The sequence below is a fragment of the Rhinatrema bivittatum genome, chromosome 5, assembly GCF_901001135.1.
Source record: "Rhinatrema bivittatum chromosome 5, aRhiBiv1.1, whole genome shotgun sequence".
Taxonomy (NCBI): Eukaryota; Metazoa; Chordata; class Amphibia; order Gymnophiona; family Rhinatrematidae; genus Rhinatrema; species Rhinatrema bivittatum.
In genome coordinates this window covers 77767853-77784219 of record NC_042619.1, presented here as the reverse complement: position 1 = coordinate 77784219, position 16367 = coordinate 77767853, and the positions used below count along the sequence as shown (strand labels likewise).

Below are 16367 nucleotides of genomic sequence, written 5' to 3'. Positions count from 1 at the left end.
TATAAACTGTAAACAGAAACTGAACCACAACCCGCAACAAGCCAGACTCTGTATGCAATGCAGCAATGGAGAAACAGAAACATTACCAGTCCTCATAAATCATTCATCAAACAATAAAATCAAGGAATATAAATCAATCATATTAGTAAAACCATATTTAATAAAATAATATTTCCAATTAGCTAAGGAACAGAATAATATCAAATAATTAAGAGCTCATACAAAATTTTAAAAATTTCCCAAACAACAATAAATTATTTCAAATTGGCAGACACAGACATCCAATAAGTAAAATTTAAAAAGATGGCAAATTCACTACTTTTCTTACCTGAAAACATTCTAATTCCAGTCATTCTGAGTAAGGCATAGATTAGTGAGGCAGCACCATTTTTTTTTCCCACACATACACACAGGTTCCCATTCACACACACACACACACACATCTAGGTAGGTTCCCATTCACACACACACACACACACACACACACACATACCAGACAGGTTCCCATTCACACACACACACACACACACACACACACACACACACACACATACCAGACAGGTTCCCATGCACACACATTCACACCTAGGCAGGTTCCCATTCACACACACAAACAACCCCAGACAGGTTCCCATTCACACACACACACACGCACCAGACAGGTTCCTACCCAAACACACACACACCAGACAGGTTCCTACCCCCCCCCCCCCCCCCCCCACACACACACACATATCCCAGACAGGCTCCCATTCACAAAGCCCATTCTCCAGTCAGGTTCCCATCCACACACACCACACTCCCAGGCCAGGCTCTCATTCATTAATTCATTCACACACACAAACACACACATGCACATATACCAATGGGAGCAATTCTGCTACTCCTCCTCGTGTTATGGCCTGTGCGCTAATCAAACCACAGGAGCCTAGCACTTCCTCTATGCTGATCTCATGCATTGCAAAATCAGCATAGAAAACGTGCTAGCTGCATGTGATTTGAACAGCGTACGCCAGCACAGAGGAAGAGCTCCTTCTTTCTTTGGCTGCCAGTGGGATGGGGGTCCACCGGCAGCCTCTTCTTCTTCCAGGCCGCTGGTGAGATGGGGGTCCAGCAGCGGCCTCACCGGCCTCTTCATCTGGGTTGCCGGTGGGATAGAATCCACCGACGGCCTCACAGGCCTCCTCTTCTTCTGAGCCACCAGTGAGATGGGGTCCATCAGCAGTTTCACGGGCTTTCTGTACTTCTGGATTGCCGGTGGGATGCAATCTACCAGCAGGTTCCATGGGCCTCTTTCTCTTTTCATCTGCTAGTGGGACAGGTCCACTGGCAGCCTCGTGGGCTGCTTCTTCTGCCATCCCTCCAGGTGTGCCGCCCTGTGCTATTGCATGATATGCACACCCGGTACCACCAGGCCTGCACCTTCTTCAATTTAAGGGTCATATTTAAGGCTTTGGGAGAAAGCAATGCAAAACATGTGTAATCACTTTGCCTTCGTGATTTTCACGTAGCACATAGCTTGCCCAAAGATTCCATTTTCAGCAGTTTTCTGGAAGGGAAATCCTTGCACAGAAAAGCATCTTTGCAGTAAAGCTTGAAAAAGGAACATTGTGGGACATTTGCCTAATTCTTAAATAATTCAGAAATTTCAAGCAAAACTTTCACCATGTTCTCTGGATTTTTCTCCTTCGTAGTGTTGTTTTGAATTGATTAGAGCACATGTGCTTCTGAAATACTGATTGGTACTCATGCTTTACTTATAATAATCTGTTCTGCTTCTGCACCTTATTTTATTCATGCCCATCGTAACAAAAGGAACTTTAACAGGTACTGACTTGTTTATTACAAGCCAATACCAGTAGAAAAGACTTGCAATGTTCATTACTGGAGAAAATCTACCACACAAGATCTCTGGGATATACAAGTTGATTCTGGCACTTCTTTGGAATCTTAAACTGCCTGTGAGTGCTGAACGGTTTGCTATTAAGACAATACACCATTGCATTCCAGCAACAATATTAATTGTTTCTCTTTTGCAATGAATCATCTTGGTTAGCCCACACTGTTCTTCGTTCAGAGATGCATTAATAATCTGTGGCTCCAACGGTTCACAGTATCCAAAACCAGCTGGATTAAATGTGCTGAGTCCCTTTGGGGCATCTCAAAAACTGATGTACATGCAGACAGTATCACTTATCCTACACCGCATAAGATCACTCGGCAGGAATAAGACCTGCTTCCTGTGTCCTGTTCAGTTTGCTCAATTTTCTACTGCATGTTCCCAGTCTCTCTGCTCAGGTGAGGTGAAGAATGAACCAGAGGTTCTCATTATTTCATATCCTTGGTGAGGATGGTGGTAGATTGAGACAGACCTTGAAGTGATTTCTCAAATAGTTGAAAAACAAACACGCTCAACAAAATCCTCAGAAGGAAGAAACTTTCTACTTATCTACAGCAACAAAATGTGATTCCACATTTTATAACAACCAGCTGCATTTATTTATGGAAGAATTTTCCAGAATAATCATAAATCAGTGTTCATGTCCTCAGTGTATATATGTATCTTAATTTCTGTACTCAGCATCATGACTTATATCCTTTGGTGGAATTTGCTGAATTCTTGAACAATTTATTTAGCAAGCATTTAATTTATTTAATCTCTTTTCTAAAGCCAGATCTTTGTCTTCCCCAGAGAGCTCACTCTAGGCCTTTTCCTGCTTTATCTCAACATAAACTTCATGTAAGCTTACATCACATTGTTATTCTCCTGAAGTCATGATGAGTTCTTACTTACTTTCTCTCTTTAACACTTGGATGCTATGCTTCTGCTAAGGAATATTGGGTATGAGCAATCTTCCATTTTTTAAATATCTGTCTATTCAATTGTTTTGCAGATCTACAGTATTTAAATGGAGATCTATACTGTACTCTCTTCTAAAGAATCTGTATCATATAACAAAGACTGTATTCATTTAGTGCTTTCTGGCACACTTAAAAAATTTGTACTGTACTGTATTTACTACCACTGGGAATCCTGTTCTGCCTTATTATTATTATTTTGTGTTTAGTGTTATCAGGTCTATGCAGCGCTTTACAGACACACATAAAAGTCCCTGCTTCCTGAAACTTATTGTGGGACTCCATTGGGATCACCACTATATAGCCCTAGTTCCTAAACTCTTTGAGCTAGGAGTAGGAGATAGGCTGTAGAGGGAGGGGTGCACTATTTCAGAATAGCACCTCCCCAGAAGTTACTAGAATGGCTAGCCCCTCCTGGTATAAAAGCAGGTTGCATCATAGCTGGGTTTGGCATTTTAAGTTAGCAGAGTAAAAGGAGCTGTTTTTTTCAGCATTGATTTTTTTTTTTCCTGTTCTTGGTGTGCTAGGCCCCACTGCCTTGATCCTGCATGAAAGGTGCACAGCCTGTTCAGTGAGGATGTTCCAGGGTTGTTTAAGGGATTTTTTTGACTTGTTTTGAAAGTTTTTCTGTGAGATCCTTGGTACTTAGCCTACAGGGAGTGCCTTTTCATGGGAATGCTGGGGGTAGAGGAGATTCTGCTGCTCTCCATCGTACAAATGTGGACCGATCACAGGTGACTCCATGCAGGAGAGTTCCAGGTTTGCCCTTTTTTTTTTTTTTTTTTAAGATTTTGCCTTGTGTTCTGGGAGGAAGTTTTGCTGCCACCCTTCCTGCCCTACAGGATTTTATGGATAAAAGGTCCAGGCAGCAGGGAACAATCACCTCTTCTGGTTTTCCTCACTTTAGGCAGGAAGAGGGAGAAAGGACTATAGCTAGCAGGACAGGAAGGGACCGATGACGTTTTTTTTTTTCAGGAATGGTGTGACTATGGTATGTTTGAAGACAATGGGGAAAGTTGCAGTAGAAAGTGACAGACGCATGATGGAGATAATAGCATTGAAGAGCTGGGTAGGGATGGGCTCAAACGAGCAAGAGGTTACCCTGAAGGATGAGAGAAAGTGGGCAGTTTCCTGCTCAGTGATTTCAGAGGAGGAGGAGAGAATGACAGGGATTAAGGAAGGTGGAGAAGAACTGGGGAGAGGAGGTAAGGGAAGGCCAGTGGAGAACTTAAGAGTATTTTTGTGGAACTTGTCATGAAAGAAATCAACAATCACAACGGGGGCTGCATGATGCCCCTTCCATGCAATGAGTACATCTGGCAGAGAGCTCTCTCAGTGGTGACTCCAATACTATGATACTCATGCCAAAAAACTTGTGATTGCCTTTCAGATCAATGCTAAAGCCATTTTTTTCCAGCAGGCATTTATGTGATGCAGATTGCATCTGTTAGTTTAGCATTCTGGGTATTTTATTCTTTTCATTGACATTGTCATCTGTTATTTATGATTTGTTTTCTTTTGGTTATCTTGTCTATTTGATAATTATGAATGCTATGTTGCATATGCCTCCTAGAGCACTTGCAGTAGGTGACTTATAAATATTGTAAATAAATAAATGACCTTGACAGGGAGTGGAGTTGGGAAGTAGTGGCTGTTTGAGAAGGGAGTTAAGAGTGTAAAGAAATGGTGGGCGGTTGGTCAAATGGACACAACGGTCTTGTTTGATGAGCTTGATAGCTGATCGGAAAGGAGTCAGCATTAATTTGAAATGTATGAAATCAACACGAGAACAGGTTTTAAGCTAGAGATGCTCTGCAGAGTGGTTGCAGGAATGAAAGAATTGCACCATAGATGTGAGCCATTGTTGGGGATTGGCATGTCTCACAGTATATGGGAAGGGAGGTGTGAGACTGTCCAGAGCAGAGGAATGGACTGTCTCATCAACAAATGTCAATGAGAAAGTGGAGGAGAGGAGTGGAGGGCCAGTAGCAGAGAGTATGTAGGGGTCAGTTTGAATGTTCCTAAATGTGTTTGTGATGACTGGTCGAATATGGGGAGGAAAGTGCTTAAATGTGAAGGATAGCAAGTAGTAGTAAGACAGGGGAAGAAATGTGGTGAAGAAGTCTGAGAGTGAGCATTTGGAAGAAAGGATCAGGCTGAATAAGACCTGTTTCATATATCATGTTGGTTTAGAGGGGCAATAGAACCTAGTTGGAGGTCAGATAAGGAAATGAGGGCAAGGAGTCTTGAGGCATAAGGATCTGAGGGTTCAGCAACATGACAACTGAAGTTACCAAGGATGAGGGAGGAGAAGGATGGCTCAGAAAAAAAGGAAAGTCAAGAGTCAAAAGTCAGTGAGGAAAGAGGAGAGAGGGCTTATCATGAGCTCGCTAGATAACAGCTAACCAGAGAGGGAGTGGGGTTAACAAACTGATGGCATGTGCCTCATAGGATAAAAAAGGAATGACACTGAGGAGGAAGAAGGAGAGAGAAAGAAGTATCTCCACACCACTACCATGGCCATCCGAGTGAGGTGAAAGGCGGAACATAAATAAATAAATAACCTCCATGACAGAGGGCAGCATGCCTGCATTGCCCCAACCTCTTTGCCCCCTTTTTGCAGTGCTCAGCATTCTCTATCTCTAACCCCATACCTGCCCTCAAATCCTCTCTCTCTCTCTATCCACCCTCACTTGCCAAGTACTCTCTCCACAACTCCCCCACCCATCCAGCTTCCTCTCTATCTCCACCTTCCCACATTTGTCAATTCCCTTCTCTCTACTGGTGCTGTGCATTAAAAGTGAGTAGGTAGTACCTGGAAGTTTCCAGAGTTTTTGCACCACCCCCACTCAAAATTGTAACACCTGGTTTTATCCCTTCCCAAATTCCACACTATCATGAAGAGATGAGAGCTTGGATTTCTCACTTTCCCCGAACTCCTTCCTTCTGAATTATGAGCCTGTTTCCCAGGCATGTAATTTAGGAGTTATTATGAACTCAGGCTGTCCCTTAAACCTCACCTCAACAAGGTAGTCAAAATTGTCTCCTATAAGCTACACATGTTACATAGTCTGCGTCTTTACCTTAATGAAAATAATCTGAAGACAACTGTGCATTCACTTGTTATATCATCGCTAGATTACTGTAATGCTTTGTATCTTGGCCTTTCTCAAACAACTATCTGAGTCCTTCAATATGTCCAGAATTTGGCAGCTCGTATAAAGTCTTGTATTTCAATTTGTCAGCACATTACCCCTATTTTGATGAAACACCACTGGTTGCCAATAAATTGGCGGATTCAATTTAAGATCCTTATGCTTGTTTTTAAAGGATTAAACGGACTTGCTCCACCAAGCTTCAATACTGCACTCAAATTTTCTCGACTTTCTCGACCTCTGAGATTGGCATCACAAAAACTCCTTGATGTCCCTTCATTCCACGTGAAAAGGTTGAATGAAATCCGAAAGTGGCTCTTCTACATACAAGGTCTGGAACTAAGGAACTTAATGGCACACAATATTAAGGAGGAAAGCTCCCTACTAAAATTCAGGAAGATGGTTAAGAGCTTCTTTTTTAAACAAGCTTTTAACTAGAGAAAGGCCGTTTTATATTTTTTTTATGTTTTCAATGGTCTTATTGTTTTAGGCAGGACTATTAAAGCTTTATGAAACAGAATGACAGATATATCAGAGATGAAAAGGATATGTTCTTGTTTTTATGGGGGTTTTTTTTATTGCTTTTATCATGTTTTAAGAGCCAATGTTTTATGTTTTAATATTTATATATGTACTTATGCAAACCACTTAGGAATTATGATAAGCAGTCTATACATTTAAAATAAATAAATACATTGTGGCTACTCTTACATGAGAGTGGCATAGAAAATGGTTTAGTCCACAATACTACTCTGCCACTCTCAATATGTCCTCCTAGGAAGAACATAGTCCTAGTGAAGGGACCATAGGCCCCTTTACACTAACATAATAGATGATGGCAGGTAAGAATTAATTGGCCCACCCAATCTGCCATGCTGTCTTCTTCTCTAGTTCTCTACTATTTTGGGTAGATAATCATATAGATTCCCTCACTTACACTAATACCTATACCAATATACTACACTAATACTAATACCAGCTCTACTTCCCACGTCTTATCTCATCTCTCAAGCCTGTTCCTACCATGGCCCTCTATCTCTGGCCCAAGCATGTTTAAATGCCACTACAGTGCTGGCCTCCATCACTTTTGTTGGTTGGCCATTCCAACCATTATCATCTTAATTTTTGGTTCTTACAAGCCCCATACTTAATCTAAGACCCATACAGTTTCCCCTACATTCTTTATATTGTGCTGAAAGTCTTTAGATTATGACAATAGAAATGACAGAAGACATAGTAAGAATATATTTTTATGGGGATAATTTAAAGCCATTTACATGCACAAAACTTGTGCATGAATGGCCTTTTAAAAATTACCCAGGAGGTTGTGCATATAAAAGTGCACACAAAAGCAATTTCATGTGTACCTTTATGTACTCTACAAAGAGGCATTCTAGGGGTTGGATTTGAGGTGAGGGTGCACACTTTTCATTTTCAAATAAATGCACACAAAGTTACAGTTGCTCCTGAGCAGGGTAACTTTATACGTGTATCTCTGCTCTGTTTCTGGAAAATTCAGGCTAAAAGTCTGTGAGTAAAATGTACAGACTTTAGCCTATACTGGCTATTAGACAATTACTCTCCCCATGTATGTAGTTCAGTTCCTGGTGTAATTTTCAAAAGGACTTATGTGCATAAACCCCAATTTATGCATGTAAACTGGCTTTTGAAATTAGCCTGGGATTGCATGGGGGAAAATCTATGTACAGAACTGAATTACGCCTTCCCTTTTTCCTGTACTTGCGGTAGGCGATGCAAGGGGCAGAGTTGGAATGAGGAAAGCATTTATGTACATAATTTTGATTTTTGAAAGTATTTGTATGATTGTGCATGCAGGTGTAACTTCCTGAGCATATACATACACACATACTGGGGATACCTGTACATTTTCAAGGCGGACTTATGCACATAAGTCTTCTTTGAAAATTCGGGCTAAAGTCTGCAAATCATTTGTACCCACAGACCACCGCCACACACAAGCTGTTGAAAATTATCATCATAGAGTGCTTTTAAAGTGCAATTCCAAGGCAACAAATTTAAGGCAGAAATCATATTTAAACTACAATTTATTCCACAGATGGGAAAAGGAACTGCTATTTCTATTAGCATTAGGGATGTGCTGTTTGAAACAAAATAGGAAATTTTCATTTTGAAATGAAAGGAAAGAAAACCAAACTAAATTTTGTTTTGAAGCAGCCACCATCTTAAAAAGAACAAAATGCCACCTAGTCTGGGTCCAGATCCCTTTTCCCACCCACTGAACCTGCTCAAATCAAAGGACCCCAGGGCCCCTCTGGCTTTTCCTCACCCAGTTCTTACCCCATCAGCAGGTCTTCTAGGGGCACAAGGGATCACCAATTGCTCCTGTCCTGCAGCTCTGGTTTTCAACATTCTGCCAAACAACATAATGGTATTGGCCTCGGGTTGTCTAGCAGCCATTTTCAAAATCCAGAACTGATGGGTGAGAGAGACTGGAGATTCACTCCTGCCCCTAGAAGAACTGCTAATGGGTAAGAACTGGGTGGAGAGGTGGGGGAGGTTGGGGAGGTGGGGGAGGTTGGAGAGGTTCTGAGGGCTAGAGGGGACCTTTGATTTGAGAGGGTTTCACTTAAGAAGATCCTGGAGAAGGTCTGTCAGTAGTTAACAGACCTTCTCCAGGAGGGGGGTGGAGTAGATGAAACTCCATTTATAGAAGAGCTAGGAAAACTGAAACTGGACAAAGCCATGGGGCCTGATGAGGTTCATCCTAGGATATTGAGGGAGCTCAGAGATGTGCTGGTGGGTCCACTGCATGACCTGTTCAATAGACCCCTGGAAACAGGAGTGGTGCTGAGTAATTGGAGAAGTGGTGGTGGTCCCACTTTACAAGAGTGGGAGTAGAGAGGAGGCTGGAAGCCACAGGCTGGTTAGCCTCACCTCGGTGGTGGGAAAAATAATGAAGACTCTGCTGAAGGAAAGGATAGTGAACTATCTACAGTCAGGAGGATTGCTGGACCCGAGGCAGCATGGATTCACCAAGAGAAGGTCCTGTCAGACAAATCTGATTGATTTTTTTGATTGGGTTACTGAAGAATTGGATCGAGGAAGAGTGCTTGATGTTATTTACTTGGATTTCAGCAAAGCTTTTGATATGGTCCCGCATAGGAGGCTTATGAATAAAATGAGAAGCTTGGGAATGAGTGCCAAACTGATTGATGGATAGGAGACAGTGTGTGATGGTAAATGGAACCTACTCTGAAGAGAGAACGGTGTCAAGTGAAGTGCCGCAAGGATCGGTGTCAGGACCGGTGCTGTTCAACATCTTTGTGAGCGACGTTGTGGAAGGGATAGAAGGTAAAGTTTGTCTTTTTGTGGATGATACTAAGAACTGCAACAGAGTGGACATGCCAGAAGGAGTAGAGAGAATGATACATGTTATAAGGAAGCTTGAACAGTTGTTGAAGATTTGGCAGCTGGGATTCAATGCCAAGAAGTGCAGAGTCATGCATCTGGGGTGTGGTAATCCAAAAGAGCTGTACCTGATGGGGGGTGAAGGGCTGTTGTACATGGAGCAAGACAGGGACCTTAGGGTGATAGTGTCTAGCGATCTGAAGAAAGCGAAGCAATGTGACAAGTCAATAGCTAAAGCCAGAAGAATGCTGGGATGCAAAGAGAGAGGAATAACCAGTAAGAAAAAGGAGGTGATAATCCCCTTCTACAGGTCCTTGGTGAGGCCTCACCTGGAGTATTGTGTTCAGTTCTGGAGACCATATCTCAAAAGTGACAGACAGGATGGAGGCGGTCCAAAGAAGGGTGACAAAATTGGTGGTGGTGGTGGTGGGGGGGTGTCTCCATCAAATGACTTATGAGGAGAGATTGAAGGACCTAAATATGTATACTTTGGAGGAGCGGAGGTACAGACCTTCAGATACCTGAAAGAAATTAGTAGAACTAGGGGTCATGAAATGAAACTCCAGGGAGGACGATTCAGAACTAACATCAGGAAATATTTCTTCACGGAGAGAGTGATGGATACCTAGAATGCCCTTCCAGAGAAGGTGGTGAAGACAAAAACGGTGAAAGATTTCAAAGAGGCAAGGGATAAACACTGTGGATCCCTGAAGTCTAGAGATTGGAAATGACGAAAAGAGCACATGGGGGTAACTTGCTGGTGTGGCGGTTACTACCCTTAACCAACAATCCTTCATACTGTTGATGCAACTCACTTTGCTTTCTGCTTTAATGGCAGGGGGAAAAACGGAAAAAGGGGAATTAGTTTCCGACAGCAACCAACAAGGACATGAATTCTACAACTGGGAAAACAAATAAGCATGGGGGTAACATGTTGATTCGGCTGTTACTACCCTTAACCAATAAGCCTTATACTTGTGATTTAACTCCAACATTGCTCTCTGCTTCAAACGGCAAGAGTTAATTAATTTATTTATTTAACATTTTTCTATACCGACTTTCCAATAACAGAATTATTGATCAATTCGGTTTACATTCTCAACAATAACAATGACAAGTAAATGTCTTACAATGAACAGGTCGAATTAACTTGGATTAAGATATATGGGGTTAATAACATAATTAAAAGGTACGGTGCCTAATGTAGTCTAGCTAAACAGGTGGTATTATAATGTTATTAGATAATTAGACTGCCAAAGAATATGTGATTTCTAGAGAAGGTCTATATAGTTCTCTATGCCTAACTAAAAAAAACCTTCAGTAGAACAAGAAGAATGTAGGAGAAGCTATCTTGGTGTTGAATTAAGTATGGAACTTATCTGTGTGGATTTATTGAAATTAGCAAAGTCTCTCTTTCATGTGGGTTACCATCTTGTGTTGTACAGTTCTTATTGACTAAATTCTGGTTATGTTATATTACATGTATATACTGTCTTCCTTGAACAATGTTCAACCAAAAGCAGTTTACAGCAAAGTATAAAAAAGCAGCATAATAAAATAATCAATATAATGCATACTATATATTACAATAAAATATAGATACATTAACATTCAAGAAATGTATTTCAAACCCATCCCACTCTCACTGTGAAGTCAGAGCTGTTAATCTGTCTTCTCAAATAAGTCATATAACAAATTAATAATAAGCAACCCACCCACAACTCAATTGATTTCAGGATACTGTATTTATGAGGAGCTAACTAAACTTAAAATAACTAAAGCAATGGAACCAGATGGGATACAGCTAAGGATACTAAGGGAACTTAGAGATATCTTGACAACTCTGCTGGCTGACCTTTTCAATGCTTCTTTAGAGTTTGGAGTAGTTCTGGAGGACTGGAAAAGGGCAGATGTGTTTCCTATACATAAAAGTGGAAGTAAGGAGGAGGCTGGGATCTACAGGCCATATAGTCTGAACTCAGTGGTGAGAAAACTAATAGAATTGCTTCTAAAACAGAAGATAGTGCAATTTTTGGAATCCAATGAATTGCGAGATCCGAGGCAGCTTGGCTTTACCACAGGTAAATCTTGCCAGATAAATCTGACTCATTTCTTTGATTGGATGACCAGAGTTGGATCAAGAGAGAGCGCTAGACGTAGTGTACTTAGATTTCAGCAAGGCCTTTTACATGATTTTGCACAGAAAACTTATAAATTATGCACCCTTGGTATGGATCCTAGAGTGACAAACTGGGTTAGAAACTGGCTGAATGGGATGTGACAAAGGTCTCTCTGAGGAGGGGGGTGGGCCTCAGGGATCAGTCCCTGGACCGGTTCTTTTCAACATTTTAGTGAGCAACATAATGGAAGGATTGTCAGGAAAGGTTTGTCTTTCTTGCCAATGATACCGAAATCTATAACAGGATGGTCAGCCAAGAAGGAGTAGAAAACATGAGGAGGGATCTAGCGAAGCTCGAGGAATAGTCTAAGGTCTGGCAGCTAAGATTTAATGCTAAAAAATGCAGAGTAATTCATTTAGGATGCAAAAACCCAAGGGAAAGGTACAGTATTAAGAACATAAGAGCATAAGAAAATGCCATACTGGGTCAGACCAAGGGTCCATCAAGCCCAGCATCCTGTTTCCAACAGTGGCCAATCCAGGCCATAAGAACTTGGCAAGTACCCAAAAACTAAGTCTATTCCATGTAACCATTGCTAATGGCAGTGGCTATTCTCTAAGTGAACTTAATAGCAGGTAATGGACTTCTCCTCCAAGAACTTATCCAATCCTTTTTTAAACACCGCTATACTAACTGCACGAACCACATCCTCTGGCAACAAATTCCAGAGTTTAATTGTGCAGTTGAGTAAAAAAGAACTTTCTCCGATTAGTTTTAAATGTGCCCCATGCTAACTTCATGGAGTGCCCCCTAGTCTTTCTACTATCCGAAAGAGTAAATAACCTATTCACATCTACCCGTTCTAGATCTCTCATGATTTTAAACATCTCTATCATATCCTTCCTCAGCCGTCTCTTCTCCAAGCTGAAAAGTCCTAACCTCTTTAGTCTTTCCTCATAGGGGAGCTGTTCCATTCCCTTTATCATTTTGGTCGCCCTTCTCTGTACCTTCTCCATCGCAATTATATCTTTTTTGAGATGCGGCAACCAGAATTGTACACAGTATTCAAGGTGTGGTCTCACAATGGAGCGATACAGAGGCATTATGACATTTTCCGTTTTATTCACCATTCCCTTTCTAATAATTCCCAACATTCTGTTTGCTTTTTTGACTGCCGCAGCTCACTGAGGTGAAATTCTTCTAAGCATAAAGAAAAGTGGGATCTTAAGGTGGATAAACAGGTGGATAAAGCGACGGTAGAAGCCAGAAAGATGTTTGGCTGCAAAGGGAGAGGAATGGTCAACAGAAAAAAGGAGTAATATTGCCCCTGAAGAGACCTCACTTGGACTACTGTATACAATTTTGGACACCGCACTTTCAAAAGGATATAAACAGGATGGAGTCGGTCCCAAGGGTAGCTACTAAAATGATGAGTGGTCTTCATTCTAAAGCATATGAGGATAGATTTAAAGATCTAAACATGTATACCCTAGAGGAAAGGCGAGATAAGGAAGATATGATAGAAACATTCAAATATCTCAAAGGATTCCATACACAGGTGGTGAGCCTTTTTCAATGGAAAGGGGGCTCTAGAATGAGGGGTCATGAGATGAAGTTGAAAGGGGGTAGACTCAGAAGTAAATTTTGGAAATATTTCTTTACAGAGAGGGTGGTGGATGCGTGGAACAACCTCCCAGTGGAAGCGGTAGAAACAAAAACAGTTATCTCAATTCAAGAAAGCATGGGATAACTACAGAGCATTTCTAAGAAAGTGATGATAATTATAATGCTAAATTAATTGGATGGATGGGCAGACTGGATGGACCATACGGTCTTTTTCTGTCATCATGTTTCTATGTACTAGCTGCAAACCCAACCACCACCTAAAGACTATCAAATCCTAATTTCTTCATCCTCTAGGTCACTCCTGAAGGAACTCCCAAAGCAGTGAATACCTCACTGCTTTGTGTGCCCTTTCACAATACTTTCTTCTTGTTTGATAATCATTCCAGTTCTTACCATAAATCATTCTAAAACTTTGGAAAATATCTTAATTTATTTGGGGGAGAGGAGCCAAATCACTGAATAACATACTGCCAATGACTTTCATTCAAAGTACTATTTAACAAGGCCTTCATTGCTACAGAATCAGTGATTATTAATCACAAAAACAAAAACACCCCATGAACAATACCACCTCTAAAATGCTTGTCTTTTGAATTTGAACATTTTTCAATCAACGTCTTCATTTTTTCCGTAGATTTTGGCATATATGGTCCAAACAGTAGAGTTTCTAAAGTGGCCTTAAAACTGGAATTTGTAATATCTGTTCTATTTCACTGTGGCTGTCATTTTAGTACTGATGAGAAAATTTCTTTTCCAATTTTTCTGTAATGAGTGTTGCTAAATCAGTAAGATCTGCCAGTTTTGATTTGGTTTTCTCTGGCCACAATTTTACTCTGTTCATAGCTTTAAGGATTTCAAGCAGATTAGGTTTTCTGGCCTCTTTGGTTCATTGTCTGTTAAATTCTGTCCCAAGGTGATTTTTTCCCCTTTTTGCTCCATATTGAGATTAATGGTAAATAGGCTCCTATAATGTCCAGAAGGAGGTAGTGGTGGTGGTGGAAGTGGAATTGTTGGTACTTTTTTTTATGTACTCTAGCTGTGGGAATAGCAGACCTCAACCTGCCTGCTGCCAATTTTGCTGTTCTACCAAAGTTACAGTTTTTACTATCTGTGCTTTTAGACTGGCAAGTTCATTTTCCAGAGCATTGATCTTCTGCAGCGCCTCAACATTTGTTGCCACTGGAGACCTAACCTCTGGCTCCTCTTTTGTCACATTTGCTATAGACACCTGCCTACTTAGGGGATCACCAAAATAATGAGGAGTTGTTTAATTAGGCCATGCCTCTGACCTGAATCTTGTAGACTTCCCCTTCTTTGTATACCCATCCTACATCTGCAAGAGAAGCTACTTTTGCATAGTCTCTAAGGTAGCCAGCAACACTTATATCTACAGATTAAGGAATAATCTGAAAATGGGCTTTTGGAGATTGTATGAGTGAAAGATGTGTGTCAATTTTTATTACGATATTGTGAGATGACCCATAGGATTTGCCAGACCAAAGGACAGATCCCTCTGCTGATTCAGCTCATTCTTGAATCACTCTAATTAGCTGTTCAATCCAATGGACAATTTGATATGGCATAAAATCTTCCCAAACCAGAAATTAAACATTCCAGCTTGAAAAAACCTTTGATCTTCCATAGTTAGTCATACACTTGTGCTATATGCAGCCAAACCAGCACCAAATACAACAGCCAGGGCTCTCGAGGCTAAGCATGCAACTCCCACACTGGTTCCTGGCACTTCTTACAACAATCAATCTTAAGCCTATGTACTGAATTATCCACCACCATTGCCAAGCTCTGAACAAAGACGCAGGGAGTGTCTCCATCAGTTCACCAATCCATTTTTTTGGCTAAACAATTTGGCTCAGCTTCTCTTTCGTTGGTAATGCAAGGCCAAACTTCTTGGTTTGTTTCTATCTATCTCAGTTTGCCTATCAAATTTTCTGACCCCATTGCCTCTGTATATATTACTGCAGGACTGACAAGGCTCTACAACTGAAGAATATTCCAGCAATGGGAGGTTCCAAGGGAGTAGTGGTCACACAGAAATGACAGACTGGCCCATCCTCTAATCAGTAAGGAGGTCTAATAATGGTGACTCAGTGGGAGTGGAGGAGTGACAAACTGATGATCCAGATCTTGTAAAAACCACTCAGCTTAGGAGGAAGAAATTTCTCAATTTAAGACAACATGTAATTGAACAAGGTCAGGCTGTTTCCAATTTTATATGCTAGACTGTTACTATTTTTATGCATGCTGAACTTTTGATTTCATTCAGTAAACTTTATTTTTTATTTGAAACACAGCACTTGCTGTGAGGAATATTTTTTTTTTGTCTGAAATCACCTGAGCTTTACAGGTGAATCCTGTCCCTCACTGCACAAATTCATGCTTTTTCCAGATGCTGAACCAAGTTGTTCAGTGCTCTGTAGTCTTGTAAAGGTAGGAGGTGTGTGTGTGTGTGCGCTAACCCACTGCAAAGATGCTCCACCCACACTAAATAAATATATTATTTATGGTGAATATAGTATACCACAGTTGTATGTACAAAAGATAAAGAGCTCTACTCACCCCTGGTGGTTTGGGTCTTCACTAGACTAAAAGAATACCAACTAATGAGTTTTCCTGAATATCTACAGTCATGAACTAAAACATTCATTCTCACAATCAAATTTATCAAAGGTCCAGAAAAGATATTTGGAGTGAACTTGAAGCTGAACCTAACTATACTTTCCATTATTGGGCTCTGCTCTGCCTCTGGTCCCACCCACAAGCGGTTACTCACCTTCCTATATGCATGACTATTATTTATCTATTCATAGGCTCCCTCCTGAATTGATTTACTCTTAGAGCAGAAGAAAACCTGGGCAAGCTCCCTTTTAACTATGCAGTTCCCATTTGTTCTTATGGAAGGAAAATTTTATTTTTTATTTTATTTTCCTTCCATGGAAAATCATGGGGCCTGGCCCATGTCAACCTCTTTCCTTTTACTCTATCCAATTCTACTGGAATGGAATTGGAAAAAGTCTCAGAAAGAGTTGGGAAAGAGTCCCATTTAACTTGGCACAGCTGAAAGATATCCTGTGCTCATTTCTCACAATTAACAGAAGTCTGTAGAAAAGAATTACAAAGATGTTGGTACTTTCCTTTCTGCTTGGTCTAAGATGGATATGCATTTGAAATACACTTCAGCAGCTCTAATAGTGCATCT

General features: G+C 40.9%; 1 pseudogene; it reads right to left on the bottom strand.

Annotated features, from left to right (window-relative positions):
• Window positions 1-13686: 13686 nt before the first annotated feature.
• Window positions 13687-15955, bottom strand: LOC115092352 (annotated as a pseudogene).
• Window positions 15956-16367: the final 412 nt, after the last annotated feature.